We start from the raw sequence: 10,881 nt of genomic DNA on the forward strand, positions 1-10,881 counted from the left end.
GGTCTAACTGCACTGATGGTCTTTCACCAAGACTCCCTTGGTCCTAAAAGGATGCTTGCAGCCTCCTTGGACTATTGAGCCCCGACCCTGAAAGCTTTCTCTCTCTGCATCCACCCTGGATAACTTTGATGTCACTCAGAGGTGGTCCCATACTGTTACCTACACAAAAGCTGCTGCCTTGCCCTCAGTGATCGATGCTGCATCGTTAACCAGGATCCTGACTGTTTAGTCCACATAGCAACCATCATTTCAACTTTGCTGGAAAACAGAAGTTAAAATGAAAGAGCAAGATCAGTTCTCTGTGAAACATCATCACTCTTCTTTGAAATAATCATGGCAAAACACTGTATGGAGAATGGGTATTAATGCTGTGGTGAAGTTGAATATCAAAGTACTTATAATAAAACTTGTGGCGAAGACAGGTGCTACTGGACCTGCTGAGTTCCAGCAGCACGTTTAGTTTTTGTTTCAGACTTTCAGCGTCCCCAGGGCTTTATGTTTATTTTAGACTCATGGAGGACCTGATTCAGGTGTACAAAGTTATGAGTGACATAGATTGTGTAAATAAGGAGAAACCTTTCCCCTTTGGAGAGTTCAATAATGAGGCACGCAGTTTCAAGCTAAGGAGCAGGAGGTTTAGAAGGGATCTGGGGACATTTTACCCAGAGCCTGGTGGCTATCTGAAACTCACTGTCTATAAGGGTGGTAGAGGCAGAAACCTTCAGAACATTTAAGAAATATTTAGATGTGCATTTGTGATGCCGAAGTATACAGGGTTACAGACCAAGTGCTAGAAAATGGAACTAGAATAGATAGATAATTCATAGCCTGAGAAAACACAATGGGATGAAGGGTCTTTTTCAACACAATTAAAACTCCGTGATTATCCATGGAGAGAGAAACAGAGTTAAAGTTTCAAATCCCAAGAGTGGTCATTTCAGACTCTCTGTTTCTCTTTCCACAGATGCTGCTCAACCTGTTGAGTTTCTCCAGCACTTTTCATTTGAATTGAACTAAAGTCACAGAATTTAGATGTGCATTTGCAATAACAAGGCTATGGGTAAAATGGGATTAGGATAGTTAAGTACTTGTTTTTGACCAATGTAGATTCAATGGACTACAAAGCCTATTTCTGTGCTGTAGAACTCTGTGATTTGAATTGTTACCATGCAGAAAGAGGCCATTCGGCCTACTGTGTCTGCACTGGCTCTCCTAATGAGTAATTCCCTCAGTGTCATTCTCCAGCCTCCTGCTTGCAGTCCCTGCACTTCAGATAGCAATCTGAGTCCCTGCTGACTTTCCACTGAACCTGCCTCTTGCACAGTCTGGGGCAATGCATCCCAAACCCAACGATTACACAGGTTTCTGGAAGGTTCATAGCGTTTCAGCAACTTTCATTAAACAAGCTTGAAGCCCAGAAGTCATTTTGGACTACTAATCCAGAATCCCAAGCTAATGTTCTGGGGACCTGGGTTCAAATCCCACTGTGCCAGATGATGAAATCAAAATTCATAAATATCAGGAATTAAAAGCTTTTTGTGATGAACCCATTTAGTTCACTAATGTCCTTTTGGGAATGAAATCTGGCCTACATGTGACTCCAGACCCACAGAAATGTGGTTGACTCTAAATTGCCCTATAAACAATTAAGGTAGGGCAAAACTTTCTTGCTTTGCCAATTGTGCCAACATCCCAGAAACAAATGTCAAAAATCATCCCTCGGCCAACACCATTTAACAGGTCATTAGGTCATTCCTGCTTGTGAGACCACGTGGAGAGCATTTTCCTCTGGCCTCCAGTGCAATGCAACAATGACTTCCCTCCAGCTGCCTGGGGTTGTGAACATCACTGCATAAATGTAAGTTTTTTTGTATTTGCAAATATCTACTGTGTACAAGTAGGCATACTAATGCTAATTATTCATCTGATCTGTTAAAGGTGTAGCTATCATCCTTTGTGCCAGCTATTGCCACATCAAACATTCAGAAGAAGGGTTACTAGTCTCAGAACATTAACTCTGTTTCTCTCTGCACAGATGCAGCCAGACCTGTTGGGTTTCTCTAGCGACTGCTGTTTATATTTGTATCAAACTTCTCCCAAAATGTTTCATCTCAGGCGTGATTCAGGATGTGGTATTGCTGGCCCGTGACATCTTCAGGCAGTTCAACATGCAGTCTCTTTGCCTGTTAATCAGAAACGGAAGGTTTGGATCCCAGGGCAGAGCTTAAGAGTGAGGTGGAGTGTCCACTTGTAAATCTCACCACTGGCCTTTACGTGGGTGAGAGTCATCTGAGTCAACTCTCCAGCTATACTTCTCATTGCCTTGGGAAGGCAGCCAACATAATCAAAGACTCCTCCCATTCCAGTTATAATGTCTTCCAAGCTCTTCTGTCGGGCAGAAGATACAAAAGCTTAAACACACATACCAATAGATTCAAAAACTGCTCCTTCCCTGATGTTATTAGACTTCTGAATGGGCCTCTCAAATCTTAAATGTAATGTTAATTTTGCTCTTTGTGCACCTTCTTGTCAGCTGTAAAATTGCATTCTTGAGTTCTGAGGAAGAGTCACTGGACCGGAAATGTTAACTCTGCTTTTTCTCCATCGATGTTGCAAGACCTGCTGAGCTTTTCTAGCAATTTCTGTTTTTGTTTCTAATTTTCAGCATCTGCAGTTATTTTGGTTTTTACATTGTATTTTTTGCTCTGTTCCATTACCCTAATACACCTGGTATGGTATGATCTGCCTGTACTGTACGCAAAAAGAACTTTTCACTGTACCTAGGTACATGTGACAATGATAAATCAAATCAAATCAAACAATAAGAAGATAAATTAGTCTTGTACTGGGGTAGGGGGTCTCAACAACACTGGTGTTGAGCTCCGATCAGCTGTGGAATCATAAGGAAGAAGATTGTGAAAAGTAGTTCCCAACTAATGCAACTATTTTCTGTGTGGGCATATATCTTACTGAGTTAAATCAAGCCAAGAACTGCCAATGATGGAAATAGAACATAGAACACAGAACAGTACAGGACAGGAATGGGCCCTTCAGCCCACAATGTTGTGCCAAACATGATGCCAAATTATACTAATCCCTTCTGCCTGCCCTTGGTCCATATCCCTCCATTCCTTATATATTCACGTGCTTATCTAAAAGTCCCTTAAATGCTTGTATCCTCTCAACCTCCACCACAACCCAGCAGCACATTCTGCCACTCTCTGTGTAAAAGAAAACTTGCATCTCCTTTGAACTTTCCCATCCCACCTTAAACAAAAACAGACAGTGCTGGAGAAATTCACCAGGTCTGGCAACATCTGTGGAGAGAGAGAGAGACAGAGTTAACTTTCAAGTCTGGTGACTTGGTTCTGATAGACTGGAAATGTTAACTCTGTTTCTCTCCCCACAGATGCTGCCAGGCCTGCTGAGTTTCTCCAACAGTTTCTGTACTTCCCCAGCTGCCTCTTACAGTTTACTTTCCTGGCGCACCGTTCTGAACTGTATGAATTGCAAGATCTACTGTGCTGCCGGAGAGGGAGGGGGGTTTAGACTGACCTGGTATTCACTAACATTGCCATACTGACAGAAAGGTAGAGGCGGTGTCTATCTTCACCTCCACAATGAACTGAAGAAAATACTAACTGTTGGACTCTCAGCTTTCATTCCGTTCCACCGAAAATCCTTCTATTGTGTCAATCAAGCAGATGGTTTGCAGGAAATATGGCTTAGCCCCAGTGACCGAAACTAATTTTAACTAGCTTTCCATCCATCCGCGTTTGTTTTCTGGTTACCAAATAGCGCAAAACAGCTGGCCGTGTGAATTAAACCTATTAAAAGCACATTTATAATAAATTATATTCGCAAGAATGTTGTCCTTTGGTTCTGAAAGGCAAGCACGGGGACGGCGCATTTGAATGAAAATGTGAGCGACACTCCCTTCTTAACATAGCCTGCAAGTCTTAAAACATTTTACTAAATAGATTAACTTGACAATTGTTTGTTTCGCATTTATCAGCTTCATTAAGTGAATGGGTGAACAGATATATTACACATGCATGAAAAACTCCTTTTTGGGCGCACTTATTATGCCGCTGTCTGACAGGTGGTTAACTGTTTTTTTTCGTGAGTGTGTGGGGTGAGGGTGGGGAAAAGGGGGGAGCTGATATCTGCGAGTGAACTACGGGCCACCTGTGTAATGTAGCAGAGCCCACAGGTCCCGTAATCAGTGCAATACCAGCTCTCCAACTCTGTACAGCAAGTAGGCAATAATTCTTACATACGGCCCCGATTGTATAAACTGAAATATATTTCATTACCATTATTATTTTTAAAACAAAAGACTTGAATTTGTTGCAAGTGAAGTTGCAATCTTTCGTTTTATACAAAGGAGAGATATAGACAATTTTCAAACAGCACTATTTTTTGATGAGAGCTCTTAAAATTGTCCCTAAGTTGTGCAGGTAGAAAGGAGATTCTCTTTTTTGTTCCCCTAATCGTCTATTTATCTCTTCGAGACTAAGGAACGTTGCCCCAGTGGCGAGGGGACCAAGACAAAATCAAGCTAAGGACCCCAGACCATTGGGTCATCGTTACTTCGATAGCGCTGTAAAGAGGAACAGGGAAATATCCCGATTGGGAGAATTCTCATCAGTTCTCAAAGTGAAGCATCACCCTACAGGCTGTTTCCAGCTGTTTGGAAAGCATAAGTCCGCTCCAGATATTGTGGAGGTATTTTTAATCAGCCCGATCAGAGAAGTTATTATACACCTCCAGGTGAGATTTCAGCCGAGGCCTCCTGGCCCAGAGGTAGGGAAATCACCACCGTACCACAGGGCCCACTGTAAGCAGATTTCCAGATATTTTCCCGATCAACCTGTTTAGGGATGTTAGGGCGCACCCTCTAGAGCAGGTGGGACTTGAACCCAAGCCTTCTGGCTCAGCGTTAGACGCAATGACATTGTTCCACAACAATGGAAACCAACCATTAGGGAGCATGGGAAATGTGTGTGTGTATTTTTTTGAGGGGGGGGGGGGCGTGGGGGAATAGGAGTGGGAAGGGGGAAGTTGGGGATGGCTTTAAATTGGCCAGGAGTTTGCGTTTGACGCTTCCAGCTAGAGCCACTGAAACTAAGTAAATAAATAATACGCATGTAAAAATGTAGATACTGGTGAATATATATATGAATTATGTATATATAAGATATAAAAGCATCTATTACTGGTGAACGCACATGTGACTATATACGAATATATATATAAACACGAATATATTGGTGCATATATATATGAATATCCATAAACATCTATAACACTGGTGAATGTATATATGGCTACATGTGAATATATAAACACATATATAGGTGAATGTTTATATGAATATATATGTGTGATTACATAATATATAAACATCTAGACACTGGTGGATGTATTCATGACTGTATGTGTATGTGAATATATTTATATGTATCAACGTATCTGTTAGTGAATGTATTAATGACTATCTATGTGCGATTATGTATAAACATGTCTATATTGGTGAATGCATATGTGTGTGCATATATGTATATAAACACCTAGAGACTGGTGAATGTATATATGACTATAGAATAATGTATGTATAAACACCAAAGCAGATACCTGAAAGTGAATGAGAACCGAGCCTTTCCAGGTCACAGAGCGAGCAAATCCTGAACATAAAATTACAGATTGTAAATATTAGTAATTTTCTGAAGGAGGGGCTCTGACTCGAAATATTAACTGTATTTCCCTCTCTCCCCCATTTGCTGTCAGACCCGTTCAGTTTCTCTAGCATTCTCTGTTTTGTTGTCAGATTTCCAGAATCCGCTGTTCTTTATTTTATTTTATTGCGGTAAATATTATCTGCTTCAACCCTGAGCGGAGCTCAAAGTAATACCACCACAAGCTGCAGAACATTCCGACAATCTTAACCTGGGGGTTGTTTAAAAGCCACATCGCACCCTTGGAAAAAAGGTTGTTTTATTTTCCTGTCCCCACAAACAGAATCTCTGGGAGAAATGATAGCACCATATGATAACAGCTCAGAGAAGCTTGTTCTGTTTGGTCGGTCTGTTTCAGTTCATTTGCAACTAACTTATTTGGCACCCAGCGCTAAAACGATCCCTCAATAGCATCACATTAATGATTGTGTGATATCTACTTGAGCTGGATTGTAGTTAATCGCTTTTTTAGGATTTATTCCAAAATATATCAAGTGCATTTCGACAGTACCGTTTTATTTAGAGATGGGGTGGGCGATGGAGAACAGGTATGGAACAGATTTCAGTCGGTAATTGAGAGTTCGGTGGATCTGAAGTTTGTCTAGGAACATAAAAATCTCTCTGAATCGGAGCGACGGGATCAAGATATGGGGGAAAAAAACTGAAAGTGCTGGAGAAACACCGCAACTCTGGCAGTATCTGTAGAGAGGTTGTTGGAATCGAGATGTTGACTCTCTTTCTTTCTCTCTTGTTTCCTGCGGAGTTTCTGTGGAGAGAGAGAGACAGTTAACGGCTCGAATCCAGTGATCAGATTCTGCGGAGTTTTTCCAGCACTCGCTTTTTCGGATTTTATTTTAAAGTTCCCCGTGAAGGAGATCGTTTGAAAAAGATGACATCCGTGATTTTTTTTTGAATATATCTACATTGAGCTGGTTTTAATGTGAACCAACTCAAAACTGGAATAAATTCACCCCTTTCACTAATAAAACCAATTCAATTAAGTTAAACCCAATTCAATTCTGAATAGTGAACAGCGTTTTGTAAACACTGTGACAATTTGGGTCGACATCAGTTGTGGAATGATCTTGTTTGGTCCTGGTATCCAATAAAGTTCGCGTGAGTCGAAGTTCCTGCTAAGAGATAACAGTCTTGAGCGTCCTTACCAGAAGGGAACACATCCCTCTTAAGAGCCAGAGAGGTCTACAGAACAGAAAAGAAAGGATCTTTGGCGATGAAGTCTGCACTGGTCAAAAACAACCACATTTTTTTTCCAATCCCATTTTCCAACACTTGGCCTATAGTGTTGCATATCCTGGCATTACAGGTGCATATACAAGGAATATTTCTTCAATGTTACGAGGGTTTCTACCTCTACCGCCCTGACTGCCAGTGAGTGCCAGATTCCCGCCACTCTCTGGGTGAAAAAGTTTATCCTTACAGCTCTTCTAAACCTCCTGCCCCTTTCTTTAAATCTATGTCCCTTTCCATCAAGGGGAAAAATCCTTCCTGTCTCCCCTATCTATGCCCCTCATAATTTTATATATCTCAATCATGTCCCCTCTCGATCTCCTCTGTTCTAAGAAAAACAGCCCCAAGTCTGTCCAAATAGGAGCAAATTACTGCAGAGGCTGGAATCTGGAATGAGTCATCTAGACTAGAACCGTTAGCTTGCTCTCTCTCCGTTGATGCTGCCTGTCCCACTGTGATCACCAGCATTTGTTTATTTTCAGACCAGACTGTTCAATCTCTCTTCACAACTGAAACTCTCCAGTCCAGGCAACATCCTGGTAAATCTGCTCTTCTCCCTTTCCTGTGCAAACACCCCTTCCTATAATGCGGATTCCAAAGCTGCACACTAATGCTAAACTCAGGGAGACTCCCGTTCTAATATACTTTTCATCTCACAGCTGGGACACGCCTCCTTTCAGGAGTGATATATTATTAAAATGATGACATTTAAGTGCATTCGGTGAATGATGTGTCTTCAAAGAACGTTTACTCTATGTGTGTGTGTGTGTAAGTAGCCGGTACCAGTTTATAGCTTCCACCATACTCCTGCTGGATAATTTCATGGAGATTAACGCTTTTGGACTGGAATTCTGAATCACACGCTGAAGGAAGAAAAACGTCTCTTCCGTAAACTCCTCTTATTTAAAAAAAAGATCCCTGCTCAGACTAACAAAGAAACCGAGTGACTTTTTCTTTTTAAAAAAAAATGGAGATAACTCGCGTCAACATGAATGGCAGAGAGTACAAAAAGACGAACATAGGTCAAACAACATTCGTCACAGCTCTTACCAGGAACCAGTGACTTCTAAAGGAAACTTTCAAAAATCTGTCGAAAATAAATCTCTCAGTCAAATTTCATTGCTGCTTATTGCTTTTATTTTGCTATGAATGCTTGCTTAGGTTCCCTTTTCTCTCTCCCTCTCTCAGCGGATTCAGATTTTTTCTCTCTCTCTTTTGTCCTTGTTGCTTTTTGCAAGCTGTGTCAAGAGTGCGGCACAGGTCTTACTGAAAACGGCCACATACACGTGTGCCCCAGCATGGGTTTGACCCACCTCCCTGTCTATGTCGTTATCCTGATTTACTGGCATGAAAGAGTGCCAGCAGTTGTCCCATACACCGGCACAACGGCCCAATTTATAGATATCATGCGGAGTAGATCCAAGCCAAGACACCTCATCATCAGCCAAAACAAAATTACCAGCCAACAGATGTAAAGGTGCTAATCTTAAACGGACATTGCCTTTCCAGTTAATCAAGGGGACTTTTTTTTTTGGTCTCCAGTTGAGTATCTGATAATATTATATAAGATTCGATTATATTGCTTTTTTTGTTAAACAACCTATTCAGAGATCACACTTCTGATGCAGGTGAGATTCAAACCCTGGCCTCCTGGCTCAGAGTTAGGGACATTACTGCTGCATCAAAAGGGCCACTTTTATGTCCTTTTTCTTAAAAAAAACAAGATCCAATCAACCTATTGAGAGGGGTTACCAGTCAACTCTGAACCAACTGGAACTGTAACCTGGTCCTCCTGACTCAGAAGTAGTGTCACTACCACTGCTTCAGTAAAACCCCGTCGTAGTCTCTTATTACTGTCCTCTCCTGGTCTACCGTTCGCGTTTCAGGATTTTAAAATTATTTGGACTCAATCATATTTTAACTGTCTGGAATATTATCGCCCAGATCCGAGATCGTTTGCTTACGGAAACATTTTAGAATGAGCTCGCCAGAAACTTTTTTCAGTTCGACCCAGTTTTATCAGAAAGTTGTCATGGAATCGCTGACAGTAAAGTGGCCGGTTCAAATGTTTATCGTTCTTAAACAATGTTGGTGGATTTGGGAAAAATTAACCCTATTCTCACTCTTTCCCTCTCCTACATTCGCATATATATTTTAAAGTGTTGAAAAATGATTTCTCCACTCTGTAGGAAGCCTCAGAATTTCTGATCACACTTCGCACTGAGTAAAAATAGCAGAGCTTTTAAAACTCGATTACAAACTCGAGATGTGTTTAACTCAGTATAAAGTCATTTCCAGAGTGAACGCCATATTTCAGTAGCCTCTTTAATGCTTATTCGCTAATGCAGCTTATACCTGGCAGGACTCAGAAGGGAATGCAGCATGGGGAGTGAGCAAGATCCTTCATTATCGATATTTTATAGAGTCATACAGACGGAAACAACATCTCTCTGGAGATGATGGGACTCGAACGCCGGCCTCCTGGCTCAAAGATAGGGACACTACCACTGCACCACTCGAGCCCTCAATCTTTCAGTAAAGGGCACTGCGATTAATTTAACCAATACAGACCCTCAAGGTTCTTCAGCGATTTCCTGACACTGTTTTGAGAAGTGTCTATTGAAGTAACGGAGTCAGGGTTATAACATAAGATGATTCGTACGCATGAACTATCCCAGATAATTAACGCCCGTGCTATTTAACGAGTGAACGTCAGTTTTTCTTAAACCGCACCCCGTCACCCCCACTTCCTTGTTTAGCAAAACGGACCTAAATTCTCCGGTCACAATACCCAATTGGAGGACCTAATTTCGTATAGTAGAAAATCCACAATCAACTTAGAGTGTTGAAAATGGTTTCTCCACCTCGTATAATTTTCAGATCACAGCCACAGTGTTTCATTCGTAATCAACCCGACCTTGAGTTGCAGTGAGGCTTTTGCCCGGTACATGGTTTGCAGGGCGTGACAGCAATGCTATAAGTGTATAAACGCTCGCCTTCGGTTTAAACACTATCCAACTCATAACGGAATTGTCGGTCGGTAACGTGGTTGCAGGGAGCTTATAAATTACTTTCGCGTTTCAAAATAAATTAGTAGCTCCTCGGGGTTCCACGGCTGAAGTTCAGCCGCAGTTTTTATTTCTCCGGGTGCGAGGGGTTAAACCTCGCAAGTCCTTGTTTTTTGTCTGCAGTCAGGTCAGGGAAGAAACTTGCGGATCACCTACAGCTGAGGCAGGATACTGGGCAGCGAGACAGGAGGGGAAAAGGAACGTATTTTCTGCAGAAATAAAGCTGCTGAAAGTCGGCTAATACGATTTTTTGGAAGCATTGTGTTAAGTAAATAAGGGGAGAAAACAGCTGATGGTTGATGCAGTTAACGCGGTTAATGGGATAATGTGTCAGTTGCCCACTTTCATTGCATATTAGAAGATTAAGGGACTTCTTTCCTCGAATATAATATTCTGCACATCTGTTAGAGAGCTGGGGAGCAATTTGATCGATTTTGGAATCATGGATTATAGGGTTTTGTTCTTGAGAAAGACTGCGCGCCGTTCTAAAACGTATTAACTGTTTATTCAAATGTCTTTAAACACAGAAGACACACTAAGCATTGTCCCCCCCTCCACCATATGTTGCAAGTTAACACTTTTTTAATAGAGTGCATTGTATCAAAAATCTGTGTTTTGTGTGGCAAGGCGTTCGCGTTAAAGTTTCAGCGTTTGAGTTGAAAAGTCTGGCAAAGAAATTGTCACAATTTCAAATAGTATCTTCTCCCACGTCCGAGTGCGTCCTAAATGTTGCTTTTGAGATCATCTGTATTACTCTAAATTAACTGATTCACTTACTTGTAAAGTGCAGCATGACAAACAAGATGCATTTCTGATATAATTTTAAC

The sequence above is a fragment of the Rhincodon typus genome, chromosome 17 (assembly GCF_021869965.1).
Source record: "Rhincodon typus isolate 14 chromosome 17, sRhiTyp1.1, whole genome shotgun sequence".
In the NCBI taxonomy this organism is placed as follows: Eukaryota; Metazoa; Chordata; class Chondrichthyes; order Orectolobiformes; family Rhincodontidae; genus Rhincodon; species Rhincodon typus.